Genomic DNA, 17,104 nt, shown 5'->3' with positions numbered 1-17,104 from the left:
GGAGAATAATATGTTGGACCTGGAGGCTGGTGGGGTTGTAGGTGAGGACCAGGGGAACCCTATTCCTAGTGGGGTGGTGGGAGGATGGAGTGAGAGCAGATGTACGTGAAATGGGGGAGATGCGTTTAAGAGCAGAGTTGATAGTGGAGGAAGGGAAGCCCCTTTCTTTAAAAAATGAAGACATCTCCCTCGTCCTAGAATGAAAAGCCTCATCCTGAGAGCAGATGCGGCGGAGACGGAGGAATTGTGAGAAGGGGATGGCGTTTTTGCAAGAGACAGGGTGAGAAGAGGAATAGTCCAGATGGCTGTGAGAGTCAGTAGGCTTATAGTAGACATCAGTGGATAAGCTGTCTCCAGAGACAGAGACAGAAAGATCTAGAAAGGGGAGGGAGGTGTCGGAAATGGACCAGGTAAACTTGAGGGCAGGGTGAAAGTTGGAGGCAAAGTTAATAAAGTCAACGAGTTCTGCATGCGTGCAGGAAGCAGCGCCAATGCAGTCGTCGATGTAGCGAAGGAAAAGTGGGGGACAGATACCAGAATAGGCACGGAACATAGATTGTTCCACAAACCTAACAAAAAGGCAGGCACAGCTAGGACCCATACGGGTGCCCATAGCTACACCTTTAGTTTGGAGGAAATGGGAGGAGCCAAAGGAGAAATTATTAAGAGTAAGGACTAATTCCGCTAGACGGAGCAGAGTGGTGGTAGAGGGGAGCTGATTAGGTCTGGAATCCAAAAAGAAGCGTAGAGCTTTGAGACCTTCCTGATGGGGGATGGAAGTATATAAGGACTGGACATCCATGGTGAAAATAAAGCGGTGGGGGCCAGGGAACTTAAAATCATCGAAAAGTTTAAGAGCGTGAGAAGTGTCACGAACATAGGTCGGAAGGGATTGAACAAGGGGTGATAAAACAGTGTCGAGGTATGCAGAAATGAGTTCGGTGGGCCAGGAGCAAGCTGAGACAATAGGTCGGCCAGGACAGGCAGGTTTGTGGATCTTGGGTAGGAGGTAGAAACGGGAAGTGCGGGGTATGGGAACTATAAGGTTGGTAGCAGTGGATGGGAGATCCCCTGAGCGGATAAAGTCGGTGATGGTGTGGGAGACAATGGCCTGGTGCTCCTTAGTGGGGTCACAATCGAGGGGTAAATAAGAGGAGGTATCCGCGAGTTGTCACTGAGCCTCGGCAAGGTAGAGGTCAGTACGCCAGACTACAACAGCACCCCCCTTATCAGCGGGTTTAATAATATGGTTAGGATTAGTGCGGAGGGAGTGGAGAGCAGAGCGTTCCGAAGGAGTGAGGTTGGAATGGGGACAAGGTGCGGTGAAGTCGAGACGGTTGATGTCCCGTCGGCAGTTGGCAATAAAGAGATCCAGAGCAGGCAGAAGACCAGAGCGGGGTGTCCATGAAGAAGAGGAGGGTTGAAGACGGGAGAAGGGGTCATCGGTGGGGGTGGAAGAGTCCTTGCCGAAGAAGTAGGCTCGGAGACGGAGACGGCGGAAGAAAAGTTCCGCATCGTGGCGAACACGGAACTCCCTGAGGTGTGGGCGAAGGGGGACAAACGTGAGGCCCTTACTGAGAACAGAGCGTTCTGCCTCCGACAGTTGAAGGTCGGAGGGGATGGTAAAGACCCGGCACGGATGAGAGCTGGGATCAGAGGGGGGAGGGGGGAGGCTGGGGGTGTCAGTGGAGAGGGGAGGGTTGGGGTGAGAGAAAGATGGAGCCTCTGAGGGCCCAGGAGCTGACGGTGGGATCTGAGGAAGACGGGGCTGTGGAGTGGTGTTGGGGGAAGGGGAGACGGGAGTCACAGCAGCAGCACATAAAGACCCGGCCTGGAGTTCAAGGCTGGAGTCGCAGTTGGTGGTTGCGCAATCACTTCGAATGTGTCCATGGTCGTTGCTGGAGTCCGGGTTTTGAATATGCCCTGAGGTGTTGGAGCCGCCGAGATCAATGGCAGGGGCCGCAATTTGAAGTTCATGCTTGCTAGCGTCGGGGCCGGCAGGCTCTGGAGTCCGTAGATGTAGGATCTTGCGATCTTTGCCTAACATGACAAAGTCAAAAAAACGGCGATTGCGGGCGTGAATCCGACGGAGGATGAAATAACGGGTAGGACCATTACAGACGGCGAAGAAAGTGTCCCAAAGGTGTGGAAGGGTCTGGGATAGGGACACCAAATACCTCCTCATGGCGGAGAGCGTCGCCTTCAGAGCTTGACGGGAGAAGCGGCGAGAGGCAGAGTCAATAAAATGTGAGTACCTGGGATCCTCAGAAGGTCCAAATTGAGAGGCTTGGAAACGAATCCTAAAGCCAACTGTCATTCTCAGGTCATTGATTCACCAAGCTTCAGTCTGTTCTTCTTTATTTTCATTTACTTTCAATTGCAAAAGTTGGCAGTAGTTATATGGAGGCTACTTAAACTGGAAGACAAATGTCAGGAAAGGCTGATGATAGGACAAAATTGAAGTCAACTGGATGACTTACAATGTAAAAGGCAGACACAATCGAAAAGGGTGAATACAGTACTGAAGGTGTTATATTTGCATGTGCGCATATATGGAATAAGGTAGATGAACTTGTAGCACAGTTAGAGATTGGCATGCATGACATTGTGGGCATCCCTGAATCATGGCTGAAAGAAGATTATAAGCTGGAAACTTAATGTTAAAGGATACACATTGTATCAAAATGACAGGCAGGTAGACAGAGGGAGTGGGGTGCTTACATTGGTAAAAATGAAATCAAATCATTAGAAAGATGTGACTAGGATCAGAAGATGCAGAATCATTTGGGGTAGAGTTAAGGAACTGCACGGATAAAAAGACCCTGATGGGAGTGAAATACAGACCAACAAACAGTAGTAAATGTGTGGTCTACAAATTACAATGGATCAGAAATCCATGTCAAAAGGGCAAAGTTACGATAGTCATGGGGCGGGGGGGGTGGATTTCAATATGCAAGTAGATTGGGAAAATCAGGTTGGTGTCAAATCACAAGAGGGGGAGTATCTAGAACATCTACAAGACACTTTTTTAGAGCAGCTCATGATTGAGCCCACTAGGGGATCAGCTATTCTGGATTGGGTGTTGTGCAATGAACTGGGATTGATTAAACAGCTTAAGGTAAAGGAACTCTGAGAGGACAGTGATCATAATATGAGAGAATCCACTCTGCAATTTGCAAAGGAGAAGCTGAAGTCAGATGTATCAGTATTACAGTGGAGTAAAAGGAATTACAAACCCATGGAAGAGGAGCTGGCCAAAATTGATTAGAAAGGAACATTAGTAGGGATGATGGCAGAGCAGAAATGGCTGGAGTGTTTGGGAGCAATTTTGTAAGGTGCAGGACATATACATTCCAAAGAAGAAGAACTGTTCTAAAGGCAACATGATAGAACCATGGCTGACAAGAGAAATCAAAGCCAACATAAAAGCCAAAGAGAGGGCATATAATAGAGCAAAAGTTAGTGGGAAATTAGAGGATTGGGAACTTTTTAAAAACCAACAAAAGGCAATTAAAAAGCTCATTAAGAAGGGAAGGATGGAGTACGAAGGTAAGCTAGCCAATAATATCAAAAGGGATACTAAAAGTTTCCTCAGATATACAAAGTGGAAAAGAGAGGTGAAAAAAGAGATATTGGATCACTGGAAAAAGAGGCTGAAGAGGAAGGGGGGACAAAGGAATGGTGGAAAAACTGAATATTTCGCATCACTGTGGAAGACACTAGCAGTATACCAAATGCTTGAGATTGTCAGGGGGCAGCAGTGTATGAAGTTGCCATTACTAGGGAGAAGGTTCTTGGGGAAACTGAAATGTCTGAGGTAGATAAGTCACCTGTACCAGTTGATATATACCCCAGAGATCTGAAAGGGGTGGTTGAAGAGATTGTGAAGGCATTAGTAATGATCTTTCAAGAATCAATTGATTCTGATATACTTCTGGAGGACTGGAAAATTGCAAACGGCACTCTACTCTTTAAGAAGGGAAGGAGGCAGAAGAAAGAAAATTATAGGTTAGTTAGTTTGTCCTCAGTGGTTGGGAAGATGTTGGCATCAATTGTTAAGGATGTGGTTTTGGGGTACTTGGAGGCACATTATAAAATAGGCATGATTTTCTTAAAGGAAAATCTTGTCTGACAAAGCTTTTGGAATTCTTTGAAGAAATAATAGGCAGGATAGACAAAGGAGAATCGGTTGATATTGTGTACTCGGATTTTCAGAAGGCCTTTGATAAGGTGCCACACATGAAGCTACTTAACAAGTTAAGACTTCATGGTATTACTGGAAAGATAAAAGCATGGATAGAAGATCGGCTGATTGGCAGGAGGCAAAGAGTGGGAGCCTTTTCTGGTTGGCTGTTGGAGACTACTGGTGTTCCACAGGGGTCAGTGATGGAACGATTTCTTTGTACATTATATGTCCATGATTTGGATGATGGAATTGATGGATTCATGGCAAAGTTTGCAGACAATATGAAGATAGGTGGAGGGGCAGGTAGTTCTGAGAAAGCAGGGAGGCTACAGAAAGTTTAGACAGATTAGGAGATTGGGCAATGGAGTGGCAGATGTCAGGAAGTGCGTGGTCCTGCACTTTGGGTGAAGAAATAAAAGTGCTGATCATTTTCTAAATGGGGAGAAAGCTCAAAATTCTGAGTTGCAAAGGGTTTTGGGTGTCTTCATGCAGAATTCTCTAAAGGTTAATTTTCAATTTGAGTCAGTGGTGAAGAAGGCAAATGCAATGTTAGTATTCATTTTAAGAGGATTAGAATATAAAAGCAAAGATGTAATGTTGAGGCTTTTTATACATTCTTGATGCCTTACATGGAGTATTATGAGCAGTGTTGGCCCCTTATCGAAGAAAGGATATGTTGTCATTGGAGGGGTTTCAAAGGAGATTCACAAAAATGATTATGGGATTGAAAGGCTTGTCATATGAGGAGCGTTTGATGGCTCTGGGCCTCTACTGACTGGAATTCAGAAGAATGAGGGGTGCTTCATTGAAACTTATCAAATGTTCAAGGCTTTGATAGAATGTATGTGGAGAGGATGTTTCCTCTGGTAGGGAGACCAAGTCTAGAGGACACAGCTTCAGAATAGATTAGCATCCTTTTGGAATGAAGATGAGGAGGAATTTCTTTAGCCAGAGAATGGTGAATTTGTGGAATTTGTTGCCACAGATGGCTATGGAGGCCAAACTATTGGGTATATGTAAGGCAGAAGTTGATAATTCTTTGATTTATCAGGGAATGAAAGGATAGGGGGAGAAGGCACAAGATTGGGGCTGAGAGCAAAAATGGATCAGCCATTATGAAATCGTGGAGCAGACTAGATGGGCCAAATGGCCTAATTTGGCTCCTATATCTTATGGTCTTATGAACTAAGGCCAACAAATTTCCCACAGCCTACATTACAAAATGAGCTAGAACACAGCATTGAAGATACTCATAGCATTGTCTGATCTGAGAATCAGGATTACCAAGTTTGTTCAGCAAGAGACACCTAAGCTAAAATACTGGTCATTATCATTGTTTATGGGTGAGTACTAGATGTTACCTTTCTTATATTATGTAGCAACACTTCAAAACATTCCATCAGTGGTAAGAGATGTCCTGAAAGGGATAGCAAAGGCACTACCCAAATGTCTATTCAAGCAAATTTCTTTTTCATCTTCTCAAGTATTTCTATATTATCTCGATTATGAAACAAAAAATAAGAACTGCAAAAAATACTATAAGTACAATCTGAAGATTGGGATGACCTCATTTGTGTCTTTGCAATATATTTGAGACTGTGCTCTTTAAATCATGTGAAATTGTTAATAAAATTGTTTCCTATTCTGTCGAGTTACAGCAGTTCAGTGAGAGAATGGTAATGACTTCAAATCACCACATGGTGGAACCAGAGGCTTACACACACTACACTAAATCTTACACTAAATCTCTTACTAACTCTTCCTTCATTTAGTCCTGACGAAGGGTCTCGGCCTGAAACGGCGACTGTACCTCTTCCTAGAGATGCTGCCTGGCCTGCTGCATTCACCAGCAACTTTGATGTGTGTTGCTTACACACATACCCAGCTCTGTCTCTGAAAAAAAAAGTGACACCTTCTCCACCCCAACTTTTTGTGTTTCACAAGGACCACTCTCTTTATGACTTTTTGGTCCACCCAGCCCTCCCCACTCACCCAGTCCAGATCCCAGGCACTTTCCTCTACAACCCTAGGAAGTTGAACAGGTGTCTCTTTACCACCTCCCTCACCGCCATGTAGGTACCTAACCAATCCTCCGAGGTGAGGCGGAGGTCCATCCGCAACTGGTCCAACCTGGTCTTCTCACAACGTGGTCTTCTCTATACCCATGAGTCCAAATGTAGACTAGCTGACTAGTAGACTGGTTTTATGGAACAACTGTATCCTGTCCACATCAGCCTTCTCCAGCTTCCAGTTTCATGTCATTTTAACTGTCCTTCCCACTCCTACACCAACCTGTCTCAGCTGTTTCCATTGCCATAGAGAGGCTAAATGCAAACTGGGAGAACAAAATCTCATATACCATGTGGGTAGCTTAAACACTGAAGTTTCTAATTCCAGGTAACCCACATCCCAGTGCTTTCCTCCCACACAACTCACCTGTTCACTTAGTTTTCCTCCCCTTTTGATCATCCCTCCCATCGCCTCCCTCAACCTTGTTCTATTTCTCCATCTAATTCCACCTATCAACTACTAGTCTCTATTCATCCTGATCTTTCCATTTCTCCCTCAGTTCTGGTTCAGGGACTCAGTCTCTAACACTGATTTACACCCACGTGCTGCTTAAACCACTGAGTTCTTCCAGCATTTTGTTTTTTTATAGGTTTCTGAACAATTAAGAACATTGGGGCAGGTTGTACTAATTGTGTGTTACAGTGCATTGGCTAGCTACTGTATGGGTAAACAGCCCCACTGCCTCGTGGGCAGCCTCAGGAGAGGCGAAGGCTACCGGAGTAAACCCAGACAGCAAATCCAGAGTAGAGCCCCTAAGGCGGTTGGACATCATTGAACATCCTTCCAGCAGTTCCTGCAGCCAAGCTGGTGCCAAACGTATTGCTTCATAAGTTTTCCTTTGTACCACACTGGTGAGGCTGAGAGGGGGATCTTGACAGCTGGGCATCTCAGGGTCTCCATATCTTTCACCCAGGCTTGTGATGATCATCACCACTCATTGCCCTTCGAGACAGATGGATGCCAACCACTACAACAGTGGGTCTCTGACTTCCACACCTCTGCAATTTAGATATGGGCTTGACAACCTGGATTAAACAGATTGTTGCAGTTAACTTACTTTTTACTTTACTCAATATTAATACTTTGAATAATATCATGTTTGTAATTTATGTTTTTAATTGTTTTATTTTCATTTTAATCTAGTTCAACAGTTTATAAATGACTACAATCTAAAAAGAAAGTCTTTGAGTTGGTAAAGAGTGTGGAGGCAGGGTCTGGGATCTGCCTGCTGAGACCGAGCCCATCATGGTCTGCTCCATATCATTGGATAGCTACAGCTACAAGGCTTGGAGGCCAATTTGATCAGCAAGAAGTAAACATGACCTGCTGGAGAAGCGCAGGGGCAGACTCGACAAAGCATGATCTTGCTGCTGCAGTAAGTCTGATAGATCTCTAACTAAAAATCCCACAATCCTACGGTATTCATCTGAGCTGTAGGTGGCTGACTTCTCCACTCTCACGATTTAGCAGCAACACACCTGAACCTCTGTTACACTCACAATAAAAATTCTGTAAAAACCTGCACGCCAGTGGTAGGGAGTTCGCAAAGTAGAGCAAGAACTTCCAGCACAGCTGCAGTTTAGTGCAGTGTTGTTCATAGCAAATGGCAAAGCTTAAGCTTCATTTCCACCTAGAGATTGGAATGCACTGCCAGGAAGAAGAGCCACTGCCATCAGTTAAGATGTATTTGGTCAAGAATGTAAATCACCCGGGTGCTGGAACAGAGGATTAATATGGATGCCCACTTGTTAGTGTGGACATGGTGGCCTCATTCCAGGCTGTCTTATTCTGTGACCTTATTTCACTAATAGCCAGTGGAATTGTAAACCAGCATCAGTCAACATCTTAATCATTGTTTGGGAAGCAGGATGGAAGGAAAATAAATCACTTAAAAAGGAAACAAAGAGAGGCCACAAAGTCTGTACTTGTACGGAACTCTTTCATACACTTGGTAGAGGAAACGGTTAAACAATATTTAAATATTTGCATATATGTGATAAGGATTGCCAAACCACTCATGTAAGTGCTCTACAGCCAAGTTGATTGTAACAGTTTGTATTTACATAAATGCCTACTGGAGCAGGTGGCTTGCTTTGTCTTTTCTTGCTGGAGTTTTCCTTGGCTCAACTCCAGCCACAAGCCTCAAAGAAATTAAGAGTGATTCTCCATTCTTTAGGTAAGCTGCACACTTTACATTCAGTTACCTTTTCCATGTCAGGAGTGGCTCCACTCTTTTAAAAGCCACGAAAATTGCTATTAGAACAGGGTTTATCTGAACATGTCTTCAATAACTTACGAACGCAGGTACAATTTAGACGAGGAGCAGGTGTTTCTTTTCCTCAGTTCTTAAGTGAGAATGGTGTAGTAAATCACAGAATAATGAAAGTGGGGAATCAGGGTTCAGTGAAATCCACGCTGAAAGTAGTCAAATGGGTTGCTCAGTTTATTTCCTTACTCATGCCGACAATAATGACTGATTCAGTATGTTTTGTGTTAGGTTAAGGGTTGTGAACTGATTAAATCTGGAGCTCTCGTTGAGTGTATCAAAGACATGGTATCAGTGATGTAGAAAGCTTCAATACGACACAAGACCTGCCCTAGTGTTGTCTGTTTGATACAATCGGTAGATAACACAAAGGCCTTTCTTTCAACATGTCTGCCTGCCTGAACTGGGCCTGTATCGGAGACATTGTTGCTTCCGTTTACCTCAATGAAAATGGAAGGCAAATAGTCTTGCTGGAATGGGTTAGCTGGTGCAGAGTGCCAGATTTATTCTACTGTGTCATCCTGAAAGCCCATTGTAGAGTTTCATCCCACCAGACAATTGAAATAAATCCTGTAGATGTAGGATTTGTGTCAGGAGTCACTGGCAGAAGCAAGGGTCCTGTGCAGTACAAAAATATAACAAGGCCACCTGGTCCTTTGAACCTGCTCTGCCATTCATTGAGATCATGGCTAATCTTCTACTCCATTTGCCTTTGATTCCCTTTATGGGCAGAAATCTATCCATAAACATGAGAAAGTCTGCAGATGCTGAAAACCCAGAGCAACACACACACACACACACGATGCTGGAGGAACTCAGTAGATCAGGGAGCATCAATGGAAATGCTGGACATTTTGAGCAGAGACCCTTCTTCAAGACTGAGAAGGAAGGGGGAATATGCCAGAACAAAAAGGTGGGAGGAGGGGAAGGAGGATAGCTGGAAGGTGATAGGTGAAGCCAGGTGGGTAGGAAAGGTCAAGAGCAGGGGAAGAATGAATCTGATAGGAGAGGAGAGTGGGCCATTAGAGAAAGGAAAGGAGGAGGGGACCCAGGGAGAAGTAATAGGCAGGAAGAGGTAAAAGGTCAGAGACGGAATGAAAAAATATCGATATTCATGGCTTCAAATTCCTTGGTGTCCTCATTTCCAAGGATCTCACCTGGTCCCTGAACTCCTCCATCCTGATCAAAAAGGTGCAACAGCGCCTTTATTTCCTGCGGAGCATGAAGAAAGCTCACCTTTGTCCCAGGATACTGACGGACTTTTACTACTGTACCATTGAGAGCATACTCACCAACTGCATCTCAGTGTGGTATGGCAATTGTCCCATATCAGACCGCAAAGCACTCCAGTGTGTGGTGAAAACTGCCCAGTGGATTATCGGCACCTAATTGCCCATCATTGAGAACATCTACCATAAACACTGCCTGGGCAGGGCGAAAAGCATTATCAAAGATGCATCTCACCCTAACCATGGACTTCTTACTCTCCTCCCAACCGGTAGGCGCTAAAGGAGCCTCCGCTCCCACACCAGCAGGCACAGGAAGAGCTTCTTCCCTGAGGCTGTGACCCTGCTGAACCTCTCATCACAGCGTTAAGCAGTATGGTATCCATATTGTACTGTCTCAGTACTTTTATATTTGTGTGCTGTAGCACTTTTTTTATTTCACAGTTATTTTGTAAGTAACACTATTCTTTGCATTTCTGGTCAGATGCTAAATGCATTTCATTTGCTTTGTATCTGTACTCGGCACAATGACAATAAAGTTAATCTAATCTAAATCTAATCAGACTGAAGGCCACCCAGTCGGGATACAAGGTGTTGCTCCTCCACCATGATGGTGGCCTCATCTTGGCACAAGAGGAGGCCATGGACTGATATGTCGGAATGGGAATCGGAATTAAAATGCTTGGCCACTGGGAAGTTTCGCTTTTGGTGGATGGAGCAGAGGTGCTCAATGAAGCAGTCCCCCATTTTATGTCAGGTCTCACCAGTGTAGGGGAGGTTGCATCGGGAGTACCGGATACAATAGATGGTCCCAGCAGATTTGCAGGTGAAGTGTTGCCTCACCTGGAAAGACTGCCTGGGGCCCTGAATGGAGGTGAGGGAGGGGAGTGAGGTGAATGGGCAGGTGTAGCACTTCAGTGCTTGCAGGGATAAGTGCCAGGAGTTAGATTCATGTGAAAAGACAGATGGATAAGGGCATCTTGGAGGGAGAAATCCTTGCGGCAAGTGGAAGGGGGTGGGGATGTAAAGATTTGTTTAGTGGTGGGATCTCATTGTGGATGATGGAAGTTGTGGAGGATGATGTGTTGGATGTGGAGGCCGATAGGAATGTAGGTAAGGACAAGAGGAACTGCCACTCTTAGGGTGGTGGGAAGGAAATCTATCCATCTGTTTTTGGATGAACTCAAGAGTTTATCTTCCCCAACTCCCAGCCCTGGAGAGAGAAATTTACAGATTCACCACTCTCTGCATGAGAAAATATCTCCTCATCTCAGTTCAAAATTAAATGTCTCTTTTCTGAGACTCTGACTGTGTGTTCTAGACTTCTGAACAAAGGGCAACATCCTTTCTGCTAAGCCTGTTAAGCCCTGGAGAACTTTATAGGTTTCAATGAGATATGCATTTATTCTTTGAAACTTTAGAGAATATAGACCTGTTCTACTCAGTTGTATACCACAAATGTCATCTCTGTAAAAAATCTAGGGATTCCTCATTGCAATAATATCTTTTCTTTTGTAACTTTTCAGTGGGCTGCAATTACCTCAAGAAGTCGATCGTTGGTGAGGTTTAAAGAGAGCTTGGTGCCTTTTCGGACTCTTCGGTGGGCTGGAATCATAACGATCTCCAAGGCTCTCAGCAGGGGCCAATAAAAAGAAGGGAGGTGTAATCAGAACAAGCATTGTTGGAGAAGACAGCATTAGAGTGGCCGAGCTTTGGCCCAACAGCTTGGGCGAGAACGGTCTCCCTCATGACTACATCTGCAAGAAGTGCAGAAACTTCAGCTCCTGGCTGACAAGGTCAAGGTACAGGAGCTGGAGCTAGATATACTCTTGATTATCCAGAAGGCTGAAAACCTCACAGACATCATCTTTACTGGGGTGGTCACACCCAAAAGTGCAGCTTTCAAATACAGATCAATGACCGCCAGGAAAAATAAGGGGAGAAAGCAGTCAGTGCAATGTTTCCCTGTGGCCATTTCCCTCAGCAACAAGTATACTCCTTTGGATACTGCTGGACAGATGGCCTACTAGGGCACAGCAGCAGGAGCCAGGCCAGTGGCACTGTGGCCAGCTCTGACGCTCAATAGGGAAGGGTAAAGTCAGGTAGAGTGACAGTGATAGGAGACTTGATAACTAGGGGGATGGACAGGAGATTCCGTGGCTGTGAAAGAGATGCCAGGATGGGGTGTTGCCTCCCAGGTGCTAAGGGTCCTGGATGTCTCAGAGTAACTGCAGAAGATTCTTATGAGGGAGAGTCATGGTGGACATTACAGTAATGACATAGATTGAAAGGGGTAAGAGGTCATGCACAGTGAGTACAGGGCGTTAGGGAAGAGGCTGAAGACCAGGACCTCCTAGGTAGTAACTTTTGGATTACTGTCTGTATCACGTGCTGATCAGGGCAGGAAATGGATGATAGTTCAGATGAATGAATGGATGAGGGAGTGGTGCAGGGGTCTGGGTTTCAGATTTCTGGATCATTGGGATCTCTTCTAGGGAAGATATGACCTTTAAACCTGAACCTGAGGGGAACAAGTATCCTTGCTCTTAGGTTTACTAGAGCTGCTGGGGAGCAGTTAAACTAATTGGCAGGGGGATGTGCACTGAGGTGGTAGGACAGAGGACGGGGCTGCTGGTATACAAGGTGATGCATTGTGTAGTGAGACTGAGGATGGACAGGAAGATGAAAGGGCACAATTACAGTCAGTGGGATGAGTTGAAGTGTTACATGGGAGCAACTCAAAAAGAGTGAGGGTGTTAATATTTGAATGCACACAGTATACAGACTAAGGTGGATGATCTTGTAGCGCAGCTAGAGATTGGCAGATATGATGTTGTGGGCATCACTGAGTCATGGCTGAAGGAAGATCAGAGTTGGGAGCTTAACATCCAAAGATACACAGTGTATCGAAAGGACAGGCTGGTAGGTAGAGGGGGTGGTGTGGAATGAAATGAAATTCTTAGAAAGAGCTGACATAGGATTGGAAGATGTAGAATCATTGTGGGTAGAGTTAAGAAACTGCAAGGGTAAAATTACCTTGATGGGAGTTATATTCAGGCCTCCAAGCAGTAGCCAGGAGGTGGGCTACAAATAGAAAATGCACGTTAAAAAGGAAATGTTATGATAGCCATGGCAAAATTTCAATATATAGGTAGATTAGGAAAATCAGGTTGGTGCTGTTTATGGATCCCAAGAGAGAGAATTTGTAGAAATCCTACAAGATGGTATTTTGAGCACCTACTAGGGAAAGGGAATTCTGGATGGGGTGTTGTGTAAAGAATAAGATTTAATTAGGGAGCTTAAGGTAAAGGAGGCTTCAGGAAGCAGTGATCATAATACGATAAAAATCACTCTTCAGCTCAGGACAGAGAGGATAAAGTCACCTCACTATCAGGTAGGGGTAAGTGGGCCTGATGAGGTGACTGAAGATAAACAGATGGTAAGCTGCAACAGCATGTTAGTGCCAGGTGAAAAAAAATGCAAAAGCTGCCCAAAAGTTGTGACAAAAGAAGCATTACAAATACACAAATTAAAACAAACATGTATGCACAAAAATTACAAATATATAGGAGCTTTCTCCACAATACACTTTGTGGTTAACTTACCAATATAACTATTCACCAACGGTCAAATCCAACCTCCACACCTCTCTAACAAAGCCAGAGTGAGGGTTTAAATCTGCCTCCACCTGACCTAGAAGGACCAAGAAATTCTACTGTTGGTCTGGGGAAGGGGGGGGTTAATCACATGACCAGGCCGTAATAATTATTTCAGATGCAGAAATGGAACATTTTAAACACAGGTTCTAACACCCCACAGTTTTATTCCACAACAAATGCCTTAATTAAACTCATAGATTAGTGTCAACATGCTAAGATTAGTATAAAAGTACAATGCCTCCCCCCACCCCCTCCGTGTTGTTGTTTGTGTAGGGTGTAGTGTGCCTGCTCCCACTAACCCAGGCATTATTTTAGGACACTCCAAACTGTCCCTAGGTCTTTTGGGGCCGTTCTGCAGTCTACAAACTGATATAACGGTGTGAGTGAAAATAAATGAAACTGTTTGAAAAGCCTGTGTCGAGAATCCTTATTCTTATGAGTTACACCAGCAGAGAATGTTAAGCAAAGGGATTGTTTTGATTAGCCAAAATAGTGATTGTTTTACTGTTGGGGTGTGTAAATGGTGAATTCCCAAGAACTGCAGAACGAGAGGGAGTGTGAACTATTGGGAAAACTAGACCAGGGACAGAACAAGGAGGAATGACTAATTAGGCAAAGTGGGAGAATTAGCATTGCCCACTTGTTCTATCACATCACCACCCCACCCCCCCACCTCACCTCCTCTGGATTGCACAAGGTGGACAGTCTGGAGAGTTAGTATGCCATGACGTTGTGCTGCCCTGCCTTATGACGGATGTTGAAATAGAACGTTTGTAGAGCCCGGTACCACCTCATGGTCCGGGCATTGTGGTCTTTCACGGAGTGAACCCAGATGAGTGCCTTGTTGTCAGTCTCCAGAATGAATTCTCCGTCTAGCAGGTAATACTGGGGGCTCTCCAAGACCCATTTTATGACAAGAGCTTCCTTCTCATCAATGGAATACTGAGTCCCCATGGTAGCAGCTTACGACAAAGGTATAATACCAGCTGTTCTTCTCCCTTTTTCCCCTGGACCTGGACTGCTCCAATCCCAACTGCTAAGGCATCAACTTCAATGGTGAAGTCTGGGCTGATGAGGACCGGCCGGGAACACAAGGTTTCCTTCAGCATCACAAAGGCTTCCTCACATTCTTTAGTCGACAGAACTGGATTCTTTGCAGACTTCAATGTCGGTTCTGTTAGTGGGACTGCAAAGGTGGCAAACTGAGGGATAAAATGGTGATACCACCCGATTATCTCCAGGAAGGACCGGACCTGTTTGTTCGTGTGGGTTTGGGGACTATTTCTAATGGCTTCAGCCAGTGGCTGAACTAGTCTTCACCCTAACAGGTAGCCCAGGTACCATGTCTCAGCGCAGGCTCACTCACAGTTCTGGATGTTCAGTGTCAGTGCCAGCAGCTCAATCTTCTTCAGGACATCCCCAGTATGCTCCAGGTGGTCCTCCCAGCTGGTGCTGAAGAGGACCACATCATCCAGGTAGGCCACACAATGCTCCTTGCATCCCCTCAGCACACGGTCAATCAGCCGTTGGAAGGTCCCTGGGGCTCTATGCAGTCTGAATGACATGACAGTGAAATGAAAGAGACCAAAGAGGGTGCTGAATGCGGTGTATTCATGAGCGTCCTTTGCCAGCAAGATCAGCCAATAACTCTTGCAAAGGTCAAGGATGGTTATAAACTTGGCATGGCTCAACCTTTCCAGCAGCTCATCAATCTGTGACATGGGGTAGGCACTGAACTGGGAGATGGTGTTGGTTTTTCAGAAGTCAATGCAAACCCTCAGGGACCCAATTGGCACACTCACTACCAAGCTGCACCATTCACCCTCTGAGGGCTCGTTCACCCCCAAGTCCAACTTGGTGAGGATCTCAGCCTTGAGGCGTTCCACCAACTCTCTGAGGCTCGATACGGTCACTGCCTGATGGAAGTGTTGCCCTTCAAGTGAGTAGTGTCCTCTGCCATTGTTTTTCGGCCAGGGCGAGACTGGAAGAGAGAGGGGTACTGCAGGAAGACATGGTTCAACTGTTGTGGAGGGGTCAGATGGCCCAGGTTGGTCTTTGGAGGAGCACTCCAAGACTGCAGGTCTTTAGTCATCTCTCCCCCATCTTCCTCCAGCTCAAGTACAGCACCCCAGTGGTGGCTTCTCCTCCGCTGGCAGCAGCCACAAGGCAGTGCAGACTCCAGGAGGATTCCTGGTTCCAGCAACAGTGCAGTATGGAGCATGATCTGTACCTGGCAGTGGAGCTGGACAAGGCCCTGCTGGATCACAATACGGAGCAGGAGGAGGGTCTGCAGCACCAACCAGGAGCAGATGCAGGAGATCGAGTATGCCACCAGGCAGATGGAGTTCCTCCAGCAGACGAGTGAGCAACACACCAAGGTCTACGAGCAACTCGATGTGACAGCCCACGAGTTGGAAGTGACCAATCAGAAACAAGTTTTGGAAAGCAAGGCATTAGAGAACAAGGTAATGAACCTGACAGAGATGGCAGAGAGTCTCCAGTCCCACATGGATGAGCTGTAGCAGCAGGTCAAGGATTTGAGGAGCAGGTCCTGGCAGTAGTCAGGGCAGAGGAGGACGGCGCAGAGCTCCCCCTGTCTAAAGGAGCTGTGCGACTTCCTAGGGTCACTGGAGGAAGACCAGGTGCGAGCTGAGGAGCGGGAGCGGCTGCGATGGACCGTGTCGGTGCTGCGGAGCCAGCTAACAGCCGAGAACCAGCACACTGTGCAGTTGGAGCAGGAACAATGTCTAGTGCTGAGCATGAGCATGACCTGGCTGCCCTGCACGACTACACATGGTGGCTGGCTGAGCTGCAGCGCTAGAGCACCGAGTCCCAAGACCAGGTCAGTCTGCTGCTCTATCCGGAGCTAGAAGCGATGCCTGGCCCAATAGCCCAGGCCCAGACATCGGCCCCACCGACGACCCAGTACATGGACACCAACTGACATGCCAGGCAAGTGAAGGTGGTGTGGTGCTGTGGTGTCTATCCGCTCAGTGTGGATGAGCAGTACAGCGTGCTCCTGCAAAGTACAATGAGCTCCTGAGACACTGCCAGTGTCCCAGTGGTGGCTTCTCCCTCTCCAACAGAAGCCACAGGACAGAGCAAACTCCGGGCCAATGAGGCCCAGAGCCAGCTGCCCGCCACTGCCCGCCCAGAATGCTGCTGGGAATCAGACCTGCCACCATTTCCACCTCTGGTGACAGCCAGCCTGAGTACAAGGGCCTCTTCCAGGAGATCTTCAGCTGTATCCAGAGGACAAAGGGGGAGATCGAGGAGAGCCGTTCCAAGTGCAGACAGGGCTAAGTAGCAGAGTGGCTCCAGTTAGAGGAGTAAGCAGGAGGGGGCTGGAAAAGAAAACTACCATTACGGAGGCAATAAATCTCAGACTGGAAACTGCCCTCATCTAATTTATTCAACAAAAATGATTTATTGCTTTCTTTTTTCATGAGGGTGGGGGAGAAGCCATTTTGACTTGAGCCAGATAATTCACTTGGATGTAAATACCTCTAGTCTGTGACTGGGAATAATTTTTCCTCACTCAGAGAAAATGGATCTGGTGTTTTTTGTTACTACAAGATACATTTCCAAAACATAGGAATAAGAGCAGAAATTCTACTGTTTGCGTGAGGGGATGGGGAGAAAATAATCATGTGACCAGGGCATAATAATTAATTCAAATGCAGAACGGGAACATTTT

The 17,104-nt window shown here is 46.1% G+C and overlaps 1 pseudogene; it reads left to right on the top strand.

Moving 5' to 3' along the window:
• LOC134353471 (cerebellar degeneration-related protein 2-like) overlaps nucleotides 1-16,740 on the top strand; it is a 39,135-nt pseudogene extending 22,395 nt beyond the window's left edge.
• Nucleotides 16,741-17,104: the final 364 nt, after the last annotated feature.

Source organism: Mobula hypostoma, chromosome 11 (assembly GCF_963921235.1).
Source record: "Mobula hypostoma chromosome 11, sMobHyp1.1, whole genome shotgun sequence".
In the NCBI taxonomy this organism is placed as follows: Eukaryota; Metazoa; Chordata; class Chondrichthyes; order Myliobatiformes; family Myliobatidae; genus Mobula; species Mobula hypostoma.
Note: the sequence above shows the minus strand (reverse complement) of the source record. Positions and strands in the feature narration are given on the sequence as shown.